We start from the raw sequence: 23,251 nt of genomic DNA, 5'->3' as shown, positions 1-23,251 counted from the left end.
TTTTTTTCCCAATTCAAGTACAGCCTTGTAGCATTTGCTTCTTCTGAGGAACGAATGCAAATTCCTTTCTGTTTGCACTCAACAGCAATTAAAACAGTGGCTGCCATGCAGATGCAGAGAACAGGATTAAAAACAGAGTAATAAGAAAACTCAATTACATCCCAACCATCCTGCAGTTAAAGCTACAAAGAGGCTCACAATCTGACCAACTAATTCATATTACTGTTAGGTATGGGTGAACTTAATTTTAAGTTTTGTCCTATTTTATTTCCATTTAATATTTATGTTCCTTCAAATGACCATCCTAAACTTTCAGTTTGTACCTGTAGGATCTGATAACACCTGATTAGCCTTAAATATAGAAAGAGAAGAAAGGGAGGGGAAAAAAAGCTGTATCTGACTAGCACTTGTGTTGGCAGTGAAAAGGATTGGAAGGCGCAATCTATGGAAGTGAATCAAGAGGCCAACCTCTTACACTGGGGCTCAGGGAGGTTCCAGTGAAACTCCATGGAGCCACTCTGGTGATCACCTTCCCAACTTTTCCAGCTTCCTGCAGCCATCAACCGAAGGAGAAGGTTCAGCTAGGAGAGATTATAATACTCATGTCATTTTTTATGAGGATTGATTTACTTATCAGATTAAGAGAGGTAATCCATTTTCCTTACTACAGCAATTAGATCTAATCTGAAGAGCATCCCCCCCAGCTTTATTGACAGTCCTTTAAATCTAAATGAGAGTTTTAGAAATGCTTCCCGAACAGTAAAATATTAGTTTTTCCTCTGTCTTTCATTTTTATATAATTAAGAGATAAAGTCAATGGAACAGAACCTTGCCAGGCGATAATGATCTCATGCTGACAGACAAATAGTAAGGTGAAAAAAGCATAGGAAAAGTATATTTTTTAATTCAGTGATTTAATTTGCTATTATACTAACTGATTAGCATCTAAAGTACAACAGACTGACAGATTGGTGAAGAAGTGACAAAGCTGGTACCATAAATGTTCGTTGATTTACATTCTCATTGTCTTTGGAAATTTGCTGAAGCGTTTGGGAAGAATGCTTTCCTCCACCCCAGCTGAACATTTCTCCTTCACATATGTGGGCATGTAATAAGTTCAAATGACAGAAACCAAACATTTAGTCACCATGAGACTGATCTGGCAGGTACCAAATCTGTGCATTCCAGCATCTGGAATGAGGAGGGCCGGGGCATTAGGGCTCCCTGTCACCAGCGAGGGCACGGGTGACTAAGCTTCTGAGTATGGGCACTGACAATCTTTTCCAGGACATGTACTGGTACTGAAGAGACCGATCTGCTCTTTTTGAATCCATTATTTTCTTACTCATTTTCATGTAATTTTAGCCCTGCAGTTTCTGAACATCCTTAGTTTTGTTCTCAATATGTCAAGAGTTTCTTATCCCTTTTTCCTATAGTAATATTCACTACTGCTGCTGTTATCACAAGATCACTTTTATTCCTAAACTACCACCAATTTGATTGCTTTTCTCACCAAGTCAGCCTTACATTTTGTTCTCGTTTGTAAAAATTAAATAAAAAGCCTCATGCTCGTCTATAAATATGTCACAAGAGACAGTGTGTTCTGTCCCATGCACTGGATGCACTCTGTTACAAGTGCAATACAAAATGCAGCAGCTCCCTTTAGGAAACCTGCCATTTATATCAATAAAACAACTCCTACTCCAGTGCTCACCATCATTACTTATAAGGTCAGTTCTCCTTCAGGGTCTGATCCATGGTACTGAGTGTGCTCAGTATCAGCATTATGATTTTTAACATTTCAGTGGAAGAAAGGCTCTAAGACCTAGCAGTATCATGGAAAATCAGGTCTTTACTTTTAATATTCAGCCTCTGTCATAAAGTACCTAGCAGAATAAAGAAAGTGATGACTCATTCCTCTGTCTTCAGCCTTTTGTGCATCGGGCATAATAATACCGGTTTCTCAACTTTTCAAACTGGGGGGCAGGTGAATTCTTGGTGATAAGGATGCATTTGCATTTCTTTGACACCATATGCAGCTATTTGTGATAAAAATGGCTTTCACTTCTGAGAAGTGACATGCTTTTGAGGTGTGCTGTATAGTCATCTTTCAGCATCTGAGGGCATAGTGGACCCTACATGTTGTACCACATTTAGACGGGCACAAGGCAACCTAAAACACAGCCAACTAAGGTATAGCCAGGTTGCAAATTAAAACAAACAAATAAAACAAATAAAAAACATAGAACTGTATAAAAAGCAAATCAAGACAAGTCAAAAATCATAAAGGATGAATTATAACTATAAAAAATAGGACCAAAACAGCACTAGCACTGTGCTATGAGATTTGCACAAAGGCAGAATGAAAGATTTAATATTTGATAGCAGTCGACAAAATGGGAGCACACAATACTATGTGCAAGGGCACAAGCTGGTATTGGTCTTGGATGAATTTCAGGGAAAGTGAATATTAAGTAGGCATTAATAGCATTGCCCTGCTTAGTGATACACTACAGCTGGCTCAGGTGCTTGGAGTTTAGGAAGAGTGTTTAAAATATTAGAGGAAATACGAAGAGGCAATAGAGGAATTAGAGGGTAAGATGCGTGAGGAGAGACTGCGGGAGCTAAACTTACATAGTCTCAAAGAGAGAAGGCTCAGGGGGCCTCAATCACAGTCTATAAATACCTTCAAGGTAATAATATAAATGAAGGAAGGGAATTCTCCAGTCTCAGAAGATAGCAGGACAAGGAGCAATGGCCTGGAGCTAAGGAAGCAGGAGCACAGGGTAGGTTCTGGGGAACGGTTCTTAGCTCTGGCCTCAGCCGCACTGGATGAATTCACTGCGGGGAGGAGGAATTGTTCTCCTTCCACCGACTCCGGGGTGCCGTGCCCACATGCACGCACACACCATGCTTGATGCAGTCAAGACGGCGCTAATCAGCAGAAGCCCCCCCTCAGAACGCGTGCAGCACAAAGCTGTGCATCAGCACGGCCACAGCCATACGTCGCGTGGGCTGTCACGGTCCACGTGCTGACTCGCAGGTCTTCCTGCCGCACACGTGATTGTTAATATGGAGTGATTTTAGAATGAAGCACTCATTAACCTGACACCACTCTTGCTAGCAGAGAAACAGTGTTACGGTTCTCCACGGCTGCACTTCACTACACTGGGATTTTTCTCCTTCTTAGAGCACTGTTACAAAGGCTGGTTTCGCACATTCTGCAAAGGGTGAATAAAGCTCAAACCACATATTAGCTAGCACAGGTGGTGATTTGACTTCCATTTATTCACCTGGTTCAGTACAGAACAAAAATTCAGGGTGCTGTACAAGTTAAACAGAATGAGTCCTCGTGTGGCTTATCTATTCCTAAAATACATCTACATGCAGAAAGAGGAAAAAGATGACTCCTCCATTTTGGGGGGATGTCCTCCCTTGTCCTGGGAAAAGACTATCCAAACCTTTTTTTCTTTTTTTTTTTTTGTGCTAGTTTATAAACAAATCCCAATTTCAAGTTCTCTTTACTATCCTCGCATCCACCCGATATGGCAATGATGGCAGTTCACAGCTCCACAGCAAAATAAGGAGCAAATTCTGCAGATGCGCAGAGGCATCTGCATCCAGCAGAGGCAAAAGCACTGAAAATGAGAAAAGACTACAGAGACTGTGATGAAATCTGGAAGTTTCTGAAGTGGCTTGACTGACCGTGATATGGCAGAACAAGAAAGAAGCCCTGAGCACATAAGCAAAGCACAGCCAAATAATCAAAGCAGCAGACTCAACTCCTGTGCAAAGGGTTCAAACAAGGAGTAAATGAAAATGCCTTTTGCTCCAGTGACCCACAAAGACACCACTGCAGTTCTTGTACATTAAGGGATGGTTTCCCAACAAATCAGCTCCTCCCCTCTGGACGGAAAGAAATCAACTGCCTCCACTTTCTGGGAAGACCACTTGAGTTTACCAGAGTCATAACATAATACTGAAAAACACAGAACAAAACAAGGGCCTCAGCACTTCATGACACCTCACCTGTCTGATCTCTCTACGTTGCTAGCACCTTCTCCTGTGCACTGGCTCTGATCACCAGGAAAAATTTCAAGCAAAGGGATTTGATGCGTACCCATTTTTTCTATTATTATTACTTTTTAAAGTGTTTCTCAGTTTTAATAAAAAATAGCAACCCTCCTGCATCTGGATCCCCCTCTACCAATGTAACACGCTGGCTTGGCGCTGATAAACTAGGTTGCAGCTAACCATGTCGTCATTTCACACAGAGGCAGATCACCCACCTGTAACCCACTAAGCCACGGTCCTCCTTAAGCTGACAGTGGAATAGTGGTCGGGAAATGCTTTGGCCTCGTAACAAGCTGTCTCTTCAAATTCTTATAAATCTTCTCAGTCAACATCTCCTGAATTTGTGCTTTATGTCTAGCACCTTGCTGGTAATGTGCATCTTGAAGGCTTCAACCCAGAAGTTACCATGCCTTTTTGCAAAACGCTACATTAAAAAATCCCAAAGCAGTTACTGACAATGTACAGCTGACTTTAAATTACGTTTGGACACTTCGCATGTGGTGCTCAGCACCTCTGAAAACAAAACAAAACTAAAACACCTTTCAGAATGACACATATGTATAAAAACTCCTGAAGTATACAAACCTGAAATGTTCGGCTGCTAAAGGCTCGCTGCTTTGTTAAACATGAATCAGCTCACACTTCAAAGAGGAAGCCAAAATTATATTCGCGTACAGAAATCTCTACGTTTTAAAGGGTGCTTTGTGCTAACATTTTCCCCAAATAAATCCTATTGTTATTCAAAAAAAATGTGCTGAGACATGTTTGAGGGGGTTTAAAACTGTTTCCTAAGTCTCTATCTGAACAAGCAGAGCAGCATCAGTTGCAGTGATGGCTTCCCAGCTAGTATTTGCATGCTGGAAGTTACCACTTAAATGTACTAAAGTATATATTTGTGTAAGCTACCATACTACATATTGACTGAAAGGCTAGGCAGCTTTGTAAATACACAGTGAAAAAATTATCTGCCTTATTTGTGTGTTGTCAGGAGACTGGAATCACTTCTGGGTAAATAAGATGCATTTATAAAATGATCTAATTACGTATGGTACTTAACTTGAAAGACCTGTAGCCATTTTAGCCTCTTAGGAAAAAGAGCATACATGTTTTATAACTCTAAAATAATGATTTCTAATAAAATATTAGGAAATATTACAGCCTTAAAAATTACATATCCCAAATTTGAGAGAGAACATCAAGAAAGCACATATTTGGCATACTAACCAAAGCATAAGGCAAGGCACCACAAACACCTAGAAGATGCATAAAAATTCAATTTTTGTCTCTGCATGTCCTTGCAGTTACTGTGAAAATCCATCCCAAATATTTCTCCTAACACTAGCCAAAGTGGGAAATTTAAGTAACAATATATACAGAAATTCTGTATTAAACAAAATCACACACAAAATTTGATTTCTCCTCCTACAAATTTTGATTCATAAGCTGTATTTGAAAAGCTTTCCTCAGGAAAGAAGTCCCACTAAAATTAATAGGACTACTCCCATAACTAAGTCTTCTTGCATAACTTTTAAAATGGCATCTCTGAGAGTTTGGATGGTAAACCTAATTTTCAATGTGAAATTCTGCAGCAGCAATTGTTTTCCTACAAAATATAGTAAACAGGAAGGTAAAGTAGTAGTGTTTTTGATTTTTAAAATCTAAAGCAGAGTAAAAAAAAATCTCTCATTTTGGTATCTGTCAGAACATGGTATCATTGACGAATATTAACATTTACACTTAGCAAATCCCAGAGCTTTTCAATCCACAAGGAACAACATAACTCAGCAGTAGCTGTAAAGAAATGGCAATTTTATGTTGTCAAATATCAATCACTAAATATGTGTCTGTCTGGGAAATGACAGCAAGAAAACATGGAAGCATTTTAAGGTGACAAACACTGACCCGTTATTAGAGGTCTTTGAATGTTTTATTATTATGCGATCCTGCTTGCTAATAGCAGATCATCAAGTGATGCAAACTGATGCAGAGCTATGTCACTGTCCTTTGACATCCATTACTACCCATCCTTCTTGGAGCGGTATCCTCTGGGCTTCTGGATTGTAATTTTACTTTTTAAGACACCTTTCTAACTTGACATTTGTAGTCAGAGGCTATCTATGTCTACCCTCTACAGAGCAGGGTACATTTCTCAAAAATGGATTAAAAAAAAAAAAAAAAAAAGAGGAATGAAATGAGGAAAAAAGGGAGAGAGACAGAAAAAAATACAGCCCAGTAACTACTGAGGGAATCTCAGGCTCTGGAGACATGCGTTCAACTCTCTGCTCTGCCAAAATCCTTGCATAATGTGAGGAAATCAATTAGTACCTTATCTGTGAAATGGGGATACTCAATTACTCACAGGGGGATTATGAGACTAAATAAACAGTTACAAATTTCAAGTGATTTAGACAGTATAGAAGTAAAAGACAAAACAGAGAAAGAAGCATATTAAGATTTCTGTTCACCACCACCCCTTTCTATCCCCCAACAAAATTACTCCAGTGACTTCACCCCCTCTAACAGAAACAACTTTCCTACACCAGCAGTTTCATCTATAAATTCCAGTGGCCCAAAAGCAGCTCTCCCATAATGTCCCAAATGACCAGTGTCCCCGGGACAGGTAGCAATATAAAACAGTTATAACGTGGATAACAGCATCTTACCCAAACAGGAAGCTACGGCAATGTTTCCTTCCCTGCAAAAGTTATCAGAAATGGGAGAGAAGCTGTCATGTCCTTAGCTTTCTAGTCATCAAACAGTTCCTGCAGCTGACAGAAGCTGGAAGATTATCTCAAAGTGCTTGCGATGAAGACAAATTTAACTAAAGACTCTACCCCCAGTCAGACCTGAAGAATTTCAGAGCTGCAGGTTAGACTATTGCTGAAAAAGGAGAACATCTCCAAGATTTATAGTCAAAATAGGTATAACACGTGTCATTAACAACTCACCAGCTCCCAACAGCAAGCATAGGATGTCACATGAGCTACTGTATTTAGCTTCTGGAGCTAGCCTGGGAAGCAACCTACACAGCACCATGTGCTGCTGCTGGCAAATGATCTTTTAATGGCAACAGCTATATGGGGCTGCATCCATTCAGCTACTGCATTGCAAAAATGATGATAAATGATAATGAGGAACTATTGCAACTATCAGAAGTATTAGTAAATCTTCCTACTGCTTCCTATTATAAATCTAGAGAAGTCTTTAAGACTGCTGTCAAACCGCATGAAGCACACCACGCAGTTAACTTTGCAGCTGTTGACTTGGACTTTGGGACTAAATTCAGCAGTCCTGGAGCAAGAAACCTTTAAAAATTAAACCCAAACCACCCCAGATCAACCACTATCCTAACTCCTCCCAACTTCTGAACCTCAGAAAGGTGTGGTGATGAGCTGACCTGCTCAGTGACTCTCCCTGCTCCAGCACTGTCGCAGAGGGAGAAGTCTGGCTTTCTGTGGTTGCCCAACCTCTGCTCCCACCCTGTGCCCTTGGGCCACAGGTGGGATGCAGAGAACACTTTCCAGATGGCTGAAAAATGTTACTCTTAATAGTGGTGTCACTGGGGGCTGAAAGCTAAAAAGGAGCCTCTGTATAGTATTTTTTGCCTCCCAATAAAGGTCATTTATTAGAGATATTCATGTATTTTCATTTATTTTATTAGAAGATGCCAAAATCTCTGCTGATAAAATGTTTCCCTTTTTCCTTTCCTTTCTTCCCCCTGATTTTCACTCCAGCTAGCTAGTAAGCCATACAGAGTGTTGGGGATTTGTTAGTGATTGACTACTCATTAAATTAATGTAAAAATATACCCTGGCATTTTCAAGCACCAGTAATTCAAACCAGGCAAATTAATAGGCTACCTTTTTTCTCCAAATACTGCTGAGCATGCCGTAGGCAGCCATCAACTTGAAATTATTTTTGTTAAAGAAGGATGTGAGCTTACAGCACGCAACTCAAGGAACTTCTCTGATGAAGCAATAAGAAACCACTTAGCGACAACTACATTTGAAAAAGCCAACCAAAAACTTACGGAACTTTTGCAAGACGTTTTGCTGTGTTCTACACGGGTACCTGCACCTGTCTGAGCGATATTAGCGCTGCTGAGTTGTGTAAGGAGTCATGAGCTCAGGTAGACATTCGTCTTCACGTGACAGAATCCAAACTCAACATCATTGCTCTCTCCTCAAACCTCAGTGTGACACTGCAGAGTTTGAATTCTCTCAACTAGCATTTACTGCCATTAAATCAGCTTTTAATTATCTGAAATTATGATAACATCATATTAAATCAATGCCCAAATCTTTCAATCCTTGAAAGAAACTCATGTTTGGTTTTTTTTGTTTTCTTTTTTTATAGAGAGATCACCACTCAATCCATTTCTACAGAGCTTTCTAATCATATCTTTAATTAGGATGAGAAGCTGAAAAAAAAAGCCTTTAAAAAACAAGGTATTTCCTAAACTTATAATAATTTTGAAGCAGAACCACTGACACCACCATCTGGACATCACTTTCTTTTCCTCTAGTCCTAACATGGAAACGGAGCCCTCTAACTCCATTGTGCTATCACAGTACATCTTGTATAATAACCACAACAGCTTCCTTAGGGTAAAAAAGAAAAAAGCAAGAAAAAAATACAAAATAGCCACAAAAGACGTGATTTTTAATTCAAGTCTGCCCTCCTGGTAATGCACTGTTTGTATCAGCAGTAATTACCCCCTTATTTTATAAGTACAACACGTATTCAAGGAAATTTATTGACCAATTGGAAAGAATAAGAAAGCCAATTAAAAATAATACACCGAGAAAACCACCACCACAGCTTCTGGATTAAACACATTTCCTGCACTTGTCTTTATCCCAGTTCCAAGTTTATATATATATAACTTATTTCCCATTATTTCTTCACATAGATTCAAGGCTGCGGTAAATGTTAACTTTTTTCAAAATTTCTGCTTTGGAACATTTTTATGACCATTATAATGGTGATAACGTACTTCATGGTCTGAAATACTCGTTCATATTCACCTCTATGTTCTTTAATGTCACAGGAAGCTGCTGTCACTTGTAAACTTGTGGATCAAAGTGGTTCTTCTTTGGAATGAATAGTTTTAACACTTGATCAAAAAACAAGAAATAGAAATACTGTATTCTATAAAGTAATATTACATGTAAATATACAATATATATTACTTTGTAGCATGCACTCATAAATAATGGTGTTTGAAATTCTGTAACAAATTCAAAATGAGAAAATGAAAAAAAGAAGAAACTTGTTTATGAACTTTTTTTTCAAAAAAACATTAAAATGTATGGTTTTGTGGAGATTTTCAACTTTAACAAAACACACATTTCCCCATATAATACGGTTTTGATGAAAACCATCTTGCAGGCAGCAGGGAACAATTCAGAAAAGCTGGCAGAAGGAACTAAAGACCTAGGTTAGAAATCAGGTCCACTTAAATCAAGATCCGGTCAATAACTTCTCTCCCTCTTGACACACTGCATTACATAAATCAAATATAACTCTTCAGTATACAAACACCATTTATAACCACTTTATATTTCTTATTTACTTGAAGCCAAACTGTACTTTATATAAATTAATATTTTAGAAATAATCCTTTAAAGCTTTCTTTTTCCCTGGGTACATTCATAAATTTGGATTCGTTGTGTGTATCCATCCAAATGCAGTAACAAAAAGTAAAAGCCTTAACAAATACAACTTTGGGAATCGTCACCTCTTAAAAGCAATCAAGATTAGCAATTATATTTTATGTTATGTGCTCCAAATATCGTCGTGCTCCAGCTCTTAAGGAGATTCACACTGGCAAATGATCAAACTCAGCCATGCCTTTGCATACAATGCTGCATACAATTTCAAAGTTTTTATAAACTCATTCTGGCAACAGTCAAATCCTCTGAGCTAAGGAAAGACTTAGTTCTGTGTGAAGGTGCTTTATTCAATCATCTATGCCCACTAGAAACCACCAGTTTGAGGTTTGTGGCCTGTTAATAGTTCTGTAATATTTTTCCATTTTCTCAAAAGTTTATTCCATCCAGAGGATAATTTACCCTGCCTGGAAGATGGAAAGGTGCTCTTTTTTTTTTTATTATTTATTTCTTCCTTGCTAAAGGAATTTTGCCACACCTATTACCCTCTTATTCTCCCTAAAACACCAGGGGATAAATGTAAAATAATAATAATAATAAAACAAACAAACAAAAAACTAAAAGATTTATCCCCAGAGACAGATAAAGATGCCATACTGGAACAAGCAAAAACATGAGTGTATCATTAAAAAATACCAAGCAAAAGTGCAAGAACAGACCACCAGCATGTCAGCAGTCCTCCCTCAGAAGGGGGAAAGCAGGAAGCCAGAGGCCACGCTGGTGCCTGCAGGACCCGAGAGCACCAGCACCTCACTCCTGTGCTGAACACACCGCCACGGTGTGGGCACTCTGACTCACATCGCAACAGAGCAAACGACTCATCAAATACCTGAGCATTTCTAAACACGGTAAACCAATAAATTAAATTCATAAAAGTATGTAATTCATAAAAGTGTGCAATAAATCAGTTTCAACGTTAGGTGGAACTAGAATATGGGCAATATAAAGCTGTATAGAGCTATAAATAATTAACTTAAAGATGGGTATAAAAATATGCATGTACTGGGAAATGAATGAGAATGAAGTTTCTGCCTGTGGAGTAATACAGACCTGAAACTGGTTTGGGATGCTCATTTCCAGCCCAGCTCTCCACGCCTCTGGAGAGGCCTCCATGCAAGGCTGGAGCATGGAAACTCCCAAACCTCACAATCCTGCAGCTTCATTCTCTGCCTGCCCCAAACTTTACCTGCAGGATTAAACCCGGAACAGGCTGGCCTTGCTGAGCTGGCAGGCGGTGTGGAGAGGACCTGGAGGCAGAAGGGATGCTGCTTCTAGTTCACAGGCAAGAAAAGGCCCTCAAGGCCACCAGGACGTACCCCAGACTGGTGCGGGCATACAGCTGGGGCCACAGCAGCCTTGTAGCATCACCCCAGCAGTCCCTACACTTCCTGCTCCCCCAGGCCACCTCAGCAGCCCCTGGGTCAGCCCAGCCTACCTCAGCCACGCGACGCAGCACCTGGGCATTGCATTTCCTTTTGCTGCAATGGGGACTCCACACAAAGGTGAAAACCAAAATGTTTAACACGCTGTGATGGCAAGGTCTGACGTTGCTGTCAGACCAAAACAGACACTGGTGTGGCAAACCTTAACTCTTCAGTGATCGCTACTAGCCTTGGGCACAAATAAATCTAGGCCAAGTCCAGATAAGCATGAAGATGAAGATGCTCAATGCGAATTTCATATGCACGCAGTCGGTCAGTGCTACCCTTCCGATTTACTCTTGTTCTCATCAGCTGGTGAATTGCGACTGGGTTATACAACAAAACAAAAGCCAACTCAATATGGCTTCAGCTTAGAAAAAACAATTGTCACCATCTATCTGAATCAAAGACATGAAAAGTTGGTACAACAGTTTGCATTAAAACTCAATCCCCACAAAAGACAGAAAACTACCTGCAAACCTCCCCAAAACATTCCTTCTTTCTTAAGATACAGCTATGAGTTTGCAGTGTAGAGCTGAGCATTAAAAAACAAAAAAAGTAGAGATTATATTGTACCTAGTTGCATTTGCGTCATTTATATTTGATAAATCTTGAACCTTTTAAAGAGATTTAGTCCTTTGTATTTTCCCTGCAGTTACCATTTCAGTCCTTTCTTTACATCACCACCAGATGGGGCTCACTTACAGCTGAACTCGCTGGACATTAGATGGTTTTATAGTACATATACGATTTATGTTGTACACAAACACACATCTATTGAATGCATATTCATTTTCACAGCACATTTGCACACTTTTCTTCTCATGAAAAAAAATCCATGTTTTTATTTAGTGATACAGCTGGTTATAGATGATTATTATTTTTTTTAATAACATTAATCCCAGAACTACTATTACACTGTAAGGCCAGTTTAGATTAAGTCGATAGCAGCAAGAAGAAGGGATGTGTTGCTCAAGAATTATAGTGCCAGCTTTCTAACTAGTTTCCAGGTCTGTGAGACCTGTGATGTGGACTGTCTTATTACCCGCCTTAAAATTACAGACTAATTTACAACGTGCTACATCCAGTTCCAGTGTAATCAGTAACAGCAAAATAAAATGCAATTCTTTTAAGACGAACTTCCAATCTATTAAGAAACCTCCAATGTTGTTTTGATATAGCAATCTCCCTCCCCCTGCCTTTTATTTTTTTAAGGTCAAAAACGAGGAGTGAAACCTCTTGCTGTACAGCCTGGAAATTCAGTCAGGGAAATGCCCTATTTTTATCACCTACTTTCTCTCTTTCTAAAGGCTTTCTTTGCTATGTTATTTTTTTCCCCCTCTTCCCAGTTATGCATGAGCAATAATTCCCATAGAAAATAACTGAGCTTCCATTTTAGCTACGCAGATTTCTCAGGACAGATTTTGTGAGCGAGGAAGGGCTTTTAGCCTGTTCTCTCAGCCCAGGGTAGCAGCACTGGGTACTCTCCGGTTGATGTCAATCGGAAACATATTGTGCTAAGGATAAGCAGCAGCAGGGACCCCAAAATACCTGTTTGATAAAGACATGCCATAATGGTAGACAAAAATAGGAGATAAATGCAAAATAGGAGAGAATAACTTAAAAGTCCATCAGATGCTTAGCTACAATGGTGAGAATATAAAACTATAATTAAGATAAATGCCTGTAAATCTTTTTTGTTATTAATAGTTTAAAGCCATAGTCAATGTGTTTAAAAAAATACTAAATTATGTGACTTCAGCTTTGAAGACTCCAGGGGGCTTATCAGACCTGGCTCCTGCACAGGCTAATCCCACTTCTGCAATAAAAACCGTATCTCCAAGACAGAGTGCCTCTGACTACATGGTTTGGCAGCACCCACTTGATTCACATGGTGCCTACTACTGTAGCGCTCCATCAATATTTTTCCACAAATGTAATCACAAGAGCATCTTTTCAGACAGTGACTGACCTAGCAATTGATTAGCCTTCAAGATGCATCAGATTTTAAATAAAATCTGTATGCAGAAAAGTCTTTTTCATGCATCGTCACCAACATACCATGACAAAAGTCAGCCCTAAAATGACAAATATTGTATTTGATGCCAGTTCTTTTTTCTAAACGGGTGCCGGAACTCAAAACCTCTCAGTCTTATGACAAGACTCAAAGGAAACACACATATTTTGCAGATCACATCACTAAAGGAGACTGGAAAGCTCAGATTGCAAATAATTAGGTACTTAAAAAAAAAATTAGCCTGTTTCTCGAATATTTTCTTTTGGCAAATACTTAATTTTCTTTTGTCATACTGAATTTTCCTCTACCATGTGGAGTTTATTTAACACTCACACTTGTGAGATAAAAATCTCTGACACTGCAACATTAGGAAAATATAACACTATCGAAAGCAAATTCAGATTTTATGATGCAGATTTTATGATTCTTAATTTCTGCCTTTTGCAAAATATTGCTAGAGCTGCTCCACTTTCAGAGATCTTCTTTTCCTATTTGATGCTGGAGGGACTTTTCTGACTGCTGAGCTAGGAAGGAGACCAGCTATTCTTCCTGGGCAGCTGCCCAAACCCAGTGCCTCTGCCCCTGGCTGCACGCCTGGCTGCACAGCCCAGGGGGGAGGCAGGCGCGGGGAGCAGAGTGGCCAGAAGTCACCAGGGAGAGAAGGCAGACAGAGAAGCAGGCTCTGACTGCCACTGACATCACCCAGTCCCACTTCCAGGCTACAGCTGTAGCTGGGGGCACAGAGTCAAAAGAAAAAAAAAAAGGAGCAACAAAACAGGAAAGAAGGGAACTAAGGGCTGCTAATCAAAAAATGAGAGAAGAAAGGAAAAAGGGAAGAAAAGCTTAGCCAGCTCTCCCAAGTCTGAAGCAGAGGACAAAGCTACACAAGAATGGGAGGAATGAGTTCTCAGTAACTGCATGAGTAAGTAATGAACATCGTCACATAAAGGAGTAGAGGATGTTTGTATCTTCACACCACTTGGGCGGTACTCACTTTCTAGATGTTTATATCTATCAGCCTCAGTTTCCAGACTTCTCCAGGTTCTTCCATTATGTGGCCAACATCTAGTTTTGTGCAATAACATTCATGCTAACACTGACTTACAAATACTAAGTTCCTTCCAAGAGTTCCATGATGAGAAAAAGAATCACTATAAATGAGAAACGTGGTCAGAAGTTCCCTTGAAATTCCTGGAGAGATGAATTCCTCTCACATATTTCCACTCCTCAGCATAAGCAGGAAGGGTTAAATGTTTAACAGTGATGGTTCCCCTCATCAGAACACCATTTTGTTACTTAATACATTGTTATTAGAATGGATTTGGAGGGGGAAAATGAAGTTACTCTGCAGTCAGTACAGTAGCAGAGGGAGATACTCGAGCTCAAACAGTATTTAAATGTTTACATATTCAAAACCAAAACTAACAGCAAAACAGCTGCTACACAGAACTTTAGAAGCAGAATGAGTTCACTTATCTGAACAGCTTGAGTTCATAACCCAGTCCGTTTACTTCTGACTTTAAGCACTGTATCCAGCAGCAGAAGCACATTTATATTAGAAGACAACACCACTTTTAAAGTCTCCATTCCTTCCTCCTTTTGTACTCCAGACTCACACAATGCAGACTAATGAATACATATTCAGAATGGAGTTTCTGTCCTGCTGCTGCAGTATGCCTAACTGCTTACCAGATGCTGTTGCTCCAGTTTTCCATGTGAACATGTTCCGTAGCCTTCGTACTGATGCTATTGCTTCCTTAATCCTATGAACAGTCCCAATTAGTACTGTTGATACCTAGCAGTCTGTCACAGATTTGTGCTTCATGCTTGCATGGCCTAAACCACAACATTAGTTCTCTTTTGAAAGCCTGCAGAGTCCTGGCCAGAATAAGGCCTTGAATAAGGCCAGATCCATACAGCCATTCTCAGTCCTATCTGTATCCTTCAGTGTAAGGCTTATGGCAATTGCTTCTGAAAACAGGTTATCTTCTGCTGTAACAGCCCTTTAGTAAGGTTAGCAGCAGGAAGGGATAGCACCGTTGCAATAGTTTTAAATTGCATTCATAATTTGTCAGTTAAGGCCAGCGGACATAAAACTGAATTTGCTCATTCTGCTGGATCCAAAGCACAGGATAAGAGTTTTGGTATATCAAATAAACTTTAGTAGATTGACCTTGAACATTCATTTATTCTCTGAGAGCACCAGAAGCTATAAAGAAACATATTAAAACATACAGCCCTTCCCCAAAGAGCTTACATTTGAATGCTTGACAAGACCATGACAAGTGATAAGAAGGGAGAGGGATGCATGCTGAGAAGAGGAAGAATCACTGCAATAGGATCTCAGCTTCACTTGGCAAGGGGAGAGTTTGCAGGTCTACAAGCTTTCTAAGAACTACTTATTGCTCTGATGAGTGAAAAAATAAAAGTGAACTCTTAAGAGTTTTAAAAGGAGGTGAGTAAATAGAGAGACAGAAAAACATATTTGATGCAAAGTATGAAAAGGAAAGGCTCTCAAGGCTCACATCATTTAAAAGGAGGCAAACAACAATTGTCAGGTCACAGAGCTAGGCCAGGGCAGTAAGTGGTTTTGGAAAAGCAAGAAGCAGCTGTAGTGTCTCTTTCTGGGCAGAATCTGCAAGGGTCAGAAAAAAAAAAAAAAAACGCTAATTAAGAGGCAACAAAATAAAATATTAAAAAGGCAGGTACTGAAATGTGGCATTTGAACTGAACACACTTGACTGTCAACCCAAACGCCATAAAGTTTAACACTGTAGTTTGAACAGATGCTTAATTGTATGCACTTAATGAACCATCATAAACTAGGAAGATTCCTGATATGGTTGTAAGCAAGTGTTATACTGCATAATGGGAGGTACAGAGAAAGGAATCTCAACCTGATTACTAAATGGTTACAGTGGACATGATGTAACAGACACAAATAAAAACTGCCAAGATCTTAAAAGCATTTTATATTTCAGCAGGCAAAAATCGGTCTGAAAACGATGATGAAGGTCCCACAGTTCAGAAAGCATCACTGACTTTCACCAAGGCAAGAACTGGAGTTGAAGGATAGTTATGAAACTATAGAGTGGTGCAAAAAAGTTGATATTCTAGAAAGAATTCCCTAGTCATGAAGAAATTCTCTTTACTTATGGTCTCTCACAATGAAAGACATGCTTTGCCAGGGAGGTGTCTCAGCACCCAGCCAGGAGGAGAAGGAAGGCAGGCAAAGGGGGACACCACGCACTGGCAGCGCTCCTCTGGCACTCAAAGGCACCCAGGGAGTGGTGGGCTCTGCTCAGGAATCCTTCCCCTGTCCTCTGCAAAGGGCATGCCATGTTAGTACTCTCCTTCCAGTTCTGGGGCAGGGAGATGCACCTGGGGGCAAGATGAGGCAGTACAGAGAGAGCTGGAGCCCACAAGAGTCAATTCACTGGAGGTTTCCAGGTTTGGCAGCTATTAGTTTTGGTGCCAGCTAAATGCTGTTGTGAGATACTAATTAATATATATATATACGTAACATATATTGCATATTGCTACATGAGAACCTCAAGGCTTGACCAGCAAGACCTTGATTTTTCCAACCTTGATTACAGAAATTACTAGATCTGTATCATGAAGACATGTATTTTGTGAATAACCTGAAGAGAAATTAATCGAAATATTACACGCTACACACTCACTAGCATTGTTTAGAATACATTTTGCACACAAAGATTAAACAAACCTAAAGCTCTTACACCAAACAGCCAGAAACCCAGGATGGGAAAGATAAAACTACTGAAGTAGGATCATTTCTCCTACTTAAGGTTTGGCATTTGTGCATTTTCTGAAATCTTTTATTCTATTTTGTAAAGGAACCAGCTATGGAATCACAGTTTGTCAAAGTGCTATTGATCTGTGTGTTTCCCCACACATGCACTCTTAAATGAGTTGTAAGGGGGAACTGAGGTGCCTGTTAAACCTAAAGCACTTAAATATATTTAAAGGTAACTTGTGACATGCACTTTAAGAAACGGTTGCTCTGCATGTTTCCCAGCTTCCAGCTCCTTGATGCTCTCTGCCATTCTGTAGGTGGCTTCCAATCAGAGCGGCCGCCACCGAGGGCCGGGGAGATGGCTGCCAGGGTTTTATTTTATATTCCAGCTACAATGCAGGGAATGTAAGGCAGCAAGTGTGTATGGCACGAATAATGAGTTGTACTAATTCACAGAAATTCACTTTTTTTTGCTGTCACACACTGCTCCTTTTTCTATAGGCCAACACTTTGAAACTTCATTTTTATGTGCCATTTACTTCCCCGGGGTGTAAAGCCTGCTAAAAATATCACCATTTCTTCTCCTCTGATAAAAGATTATTTATGCAAAGGCAGAATAATTATTCTTGACATACTAGAAGGCTCCCTCCCCCCCCCCCAAGGTAGTTTCAAATGATACCTTCGTAAAATACAGCGAAGGTCAATACAATATTGTCAGCTAAAGCTCAACATTGAACATGGGTCTTCTGAACTCAGGATACTGGAAGACTTGTTAAATGAAGAAAAATAATTTGCAATTTGACAGGGCATTTGATTTGAAAGCATGAAGGGAAAATGACTGGGACAATGAGGTTTCTGTAAACAGTTACCGCATTCATCCCTAAAGAAAATGAAATAAGATCTGTATGTTGTAGAAATATAGTAGCAATTAAACCAGGCAGAAATATATGTGGGGGAAATCCTGACAACTGGCATCAAGAGGTTAACTCTTTTTTTCTTTTTAATCACTAACTAGTTCTGTCATCTTTTGGTTCAGTGCAAAATCTCCCCAGAGAAGCGCCTCTATTCTTTGAATGTCCATAAGGCAATTAGGTTTTACATTTTTAAAACTGAAGGGTTTTACAGGATGAGCCAATTTATATGTTTCCATAATAAGAAAAGACTCAGGGCTACTGAAGTATCTATTTCAAAATGGCTTAGGTGGTGCATTATTGAATCCTACAAAGCCAAGGGGCTTCCAGGTCCCAGAGTCTTTAACAGTCATTTTGAGGGAACTACCTGGGCAGAATACAGAACAGCTTCATTTTTGGAAACCTGTAAAGCAGCCATTTGCTATTTGGAGTTCCTTCAACATGTGCAGTACAAAGCACAGTAAAGCGAGGTCCTGGCTGGAACACAGGATGTGGAAGGGTGCTGCAACAGCACTGGGTAGTTGTATTTCTTTGCTCCTGAACCGTTTTATTTTCTTAATAAATGCTGGTCAAGTCTCAATCATAAAAACAATCGGGTGGATATAGCTGTGAGCAAAAATGGGTGATAGCTTTCAAACTAGAAAAGTGTAACAGCTCTATCTACCAATTAAAGCCATTCAGTGAACAAATCTGATGATTAACTGGATATGTAATTAAGCCTTTATTATTAGTCTAATTGGATGGTTAGGGGAATTATTAAAGCTGTTAAGATTCTGTGTAGCAATCTGGCTGCGCAGTACAGGCAATATGAAATTCAGCTCATTACAAGCAAGGCCAAATGAACATATTTGAGGGGAAATTTGAGACAGCTGCATCCAAGTCTTTCAAAACAAACCCAAACAAACCTTAAAGCCACAAGTGGAGTTCAGCAGAGACAGCTGTAATGTCCCACTCCACACTCCAACATGCATGGCAAGTAGCCAAACACAGACCCATTCCCAGGAGGCAAAGGAGAGGGCAGTTTTTTCTGTGGTGCCAGCTGAAGTATCCTCCCTTATCCCCCCATCATTACTTACTCCAGGACAAGGAGGAATTACTGCAACAGAGGCCTCTGACCAACTATGGAGCTGAGCTATGACAGCCTCTGAAGCGCTACGAGCAGCCAAAAGCTGGTTAACTCCTGAAAGAACTTGGTGCTTCAAAATCTGGTCTTAGGAACATAGAAGAATGAGAAGGAAGGTGTGTGCAGACCACTGCATAGGCCTAGCAAAACATTAAGCTTTACACAATCACTTAGTCCGTGTTCTACTTCTGCCAGGCCAAAGTCTAGGCTCAGCACTGTTCACTGCCATGAGGAAACAGCAACTGGCTGCAGGTGGAAGCTAGCTCTACCCTATACCAGAACAGACCCCTGTGAATGAAGAACTAAAATTAAGGGGGAGAGTAGAAGGCCAGATAGCAATTCTTCATCATCTGACAGCAAACAGTCTGATCTTTTCTTTCTATCATGTTTTAAACACTTAAACAAAGGCATAACAAGTATAAAAGTATTGCTGGTATGAGTGGAGAAGATCAGTTTAAAAGCCCCAACACTTTGCTGTGGTATGAATCACAGCACAAACCACAAGGTAGCTGTGAAACAGGTCTGCCATGTCCTTTAGCAAGGGACATTGTCACGCAGCTCTCATCAATCCTTACCAAAAATTAGTAATAAGGAAACTCTCAAGCTTACCTGATGTTTGAGAAGGCAGATAATGCAACATAGCAGGCAGGTGGATTTATGGCTATTGAAGAGTTACTTCCATCAGTCTCAATGAAGTAACGCTTTATTGCTGCTGGATCAACACGATGCTAAATGGCCTGATACAACTCTGTTGAAGAAAAAAGAAAACAAAACAATAAGTGATTTTTTCCCCAATGAGCAAAGTAAATGCCTCCTAAATTACTATGTTCACTGAACAAGTGACCTACTGTCCTTCATATCTGAAAAATTGCAATATTAGAATGTTTTCTAGAAGTACAATTCAAACAAGCATAATAGAGAGCAATAAACCAAGAATAATAGTTGCTGGAACTGAGGCTGAAACAGGTACTGATCAGCCATGCTGCAGCAAAACTAGAAGAGCCTACATCCTGACCAGAGGAACTTCCAAGGACTGCAGCTGGCTTAAGTACAGAAGTACACAGTTTTCCCTGGCTTCATATCCTTCCAGACCCAGCTTCCAGTCACTTGCATGCACCTGCACACACAAACACAGGTTACGCCAAGGCAAGCCTGCATAGGTTCTGCATATCAGCAGCCCAAACACGTAACAAAAATCTAATGACAAGAGATACATAGATATATTTGGGTTATATTTCCCATTAGCCATCTCTTATGTAGGCAATTAACGTCAATGGGAAACCCCACCACCACACTCCAGTTGCAATCAGACTGTTTTAAAAATGCCAAAAGCAAGATGACACATGATCTCAATGCTGCTGCATGCATACAGAATATATCTAACTCTCTGTGGAAACCAGCAATAGATCTGATACGCTTTAACACTCTGGATGATAAGATAAATCTAAGTGACTTTAAAAATGGTACAGAATGTTAGAGAACTCACAGCATGTGTCTTTGGGTCTGATTTAAGCTCTTCCCACATATAAGATGCTCACTGTTACTGCTATTAAGGAATTTCACTTAGAGGGGATTGCCTCAACTTGTAATCACATAAAAACCTACACTATTCTCTGTGAGAAAGTCTGGTATGGACTAGACATTGCCACCTCCAATTAAATAAATGTAATGAAATGAACGAAAACGTGATTCCATCAATTCCAAAATTTGTTTTATAGAATAACACAGAAATTGTATTCAGAATATATGGTAACTACAGTTAAGTGAGCATAACTCAAAGAAAAGACCTAGTACATTAATATTAATAATAAAAGTCTAAAAAGACTCAATCTCATCTATATATTTGAGACCAGCCTTGTGCCGGCACAAGTTTCTTAAACCAAAATAATATGAGAAGAGGTAAAACAACCATTTAAAATAAAGGGCATGTTAGGTATAGAAACAGACTTTCCATTTTTTGTTTTTATTTTTACAGCAAAGGGAAAAGAGAGAAAAAAAACACCTCTTCTGTTGCCATTAAATTGGGACAGTTACTTTCTAATTTTGTATGTCCAATATTTCCTTATTTTATGGAGTTTCATGCCACAAGGTTTACTTAGAAAAAAAAAATCCTCACACTGTTTGAAACAATTTACTTCATGGATAAAAATAATTCTGAGAATTCTCAAAAAACCCAAACCCTCTATTGTAATGTTATTTGGGCTTTTACATTCTAATTGTTGCATATTTAAGTATTACTTCAAAATCTTCTGGTCCAAAAGTGTAACAGAACTTCAAGAAGGTGTTCACTACAGAAAGGCACTTAGACAAAAAATACATGAGAGTAGCAAGTATTAGAAAGTCACTGGGAGCAGCCTTAGTTAGAAGGACAAAGGTCAAGAGAAGTATGCATACAGGATGGTATGGCTGCATCATCTTTTTAAAAGCAAAGAAACCCTAAAACATCTCAAATGGATGACTGGAGAAAATGTCATATTAAGCTCTTCAGAAGTATGCTCCTTCTCACTGTCCTTGATAAAAATCTGGTGTACATGGGTGTACACACACACCCACACTAATAGGAGGAAAAAGCACTGCATGTAATCTTAAATATGGGAGAGGTGCTTTGGGCCAGACTTTCAGATGCACCTTGAGTTAGCAATTTTCCCAGAAAACATTGGAGAAAAAAAAAATAAAGATTTCCTCTGAGTCACTGCATTGTTTCAGTTTTATTTTCCTAGTAGTTAAACATTTCATTTTTATAAAACCCTCTGAAGTTTATATAAAATAAGACTTGTGTGAAAAAATACTGTGGCAGAGCTAATCATAAGCAGGTACTGAGCTTTTCCACAAACAAAACTGTATTCCTTTTAGAGTTGAACAGCGCTGAAAACCACAGGTTGATGAAAACCAGCTGTTAGTTTATAGGCTCCCAGTCCAGCAGCTGGGGGTGCATGTCTGTGCTGGTGTGCCTTCGTAGACCCCCACGGTGCAGGCACTCGGGGAGCACTGCGCTGCATCTGCCTGCAGGGAGTTGCCAAAATAGAGCCTTAAACAGCTCAAAGAAAAAAGTCTTCATGTGGAAGGGAAAAAAAGGCTTACACTTTGGTGACAAATTCATCGTCTCCAGGGTAGGGTGAATATTTCTAAGGTCAACCTTCCAGGACATTAAAGCAAATTGGAAGACTTCTACATATTTTCATAAGATGGCACATAAACCCCAGGAAAAAAAAATATTCCGAGATCACTGGAAAAGGAAAATACAACTGATGTAAAGATGACATTGCAACTTACAAAATATTCTGTAACATCTCTCAAGAGAAAGGTGAATCAAAGCTGCTATTTTGCTACTTTCTTCCCCATGAGAAAGATGAAGACCTGTCATTCATCAAAGCAGGCCTCTTTAAGTTAAAGGAAAGCAGAAGAAACTACCATGTAACATTTTAAAGAGTAAGAGAATTTTCAGATGTCACCAGTCAGTTTCTTTTCTAGAATAATCCTTACATTTCTTACAAAGCACGCACGTCCACGTGCACGGAAAAGCTTTCTGCACAGGGCTTCTGCAAGCAGCACCTACATTTCAGTGACAACACTGGGGGAGGTTCTCCTGGCGAATTTTATCCCTGTTCAACAGTATATAAGGGATAGAGACTCCCACAAAAACAGCAACTTAATCATTGTTTTATAAACGATCATTATAGTACTAATTACAAACTCCACAGTGCATATTTTAGCTGAGCTTGATTTATAATATTACACAAAAGCGTTCTGAAGCTGAAAATTATTGCATATAAAATAATATTATATCCTCCATGAGTTAATAAAATCTTATTCTCTATAGAGTCTCTCTCTCAAAATATTCTCACTGATACAAATATCCAAGGTGAACAAAGCACGCGGACCCCAAATTTTTAGGGCTGTGCAAAATATTAGGCAGTGTACAGGGCCAGCTGGAGAATGCCATTCATTAGAAAACATGTGAAAATTCCCCATCCCAAAGGCTTCGCATAGCACTTCTAATTTTATTCAATTTAAATTCAATGAAAGAGATTCCATTCATTTCAAGTTTTGGAAGAAAGCTCTAGGTGGAAGCAGTGCCTTAAGAGAGAAAGAAAAAAATATATATGTTAAAAATCTATTTTCATCCATTCATCTTTTTCCACTTAGCAGCCTTGAAAAAGACCAGAAACAAAGAAATGACATCCTTCCACTGTATACTGCTCTGCATTGCTTCCTACGTGTAGAAATGGTCTTTAGACAGCTCCATACTTGCTCCTTCAGTTATTCCTGAGAA

The sequence above is a fragment of the Anser cygnoides genome, chromosome 12 (assembly GCF_040182565.1).
Source record: "Anser cygnoides isolate HZ-2024a breed goose chromosome 12, Taihu_goose_T2T_genome, whole genome shotgun sequence".
Lineage (NCBI taxonomy): Eukaryota > Metazoa > Chordata > Aves > Anseriformes > Anatidae > Anser > Anser cygnoides.
Note: the sequence above shows the minus strand (reverse complement) of the source record.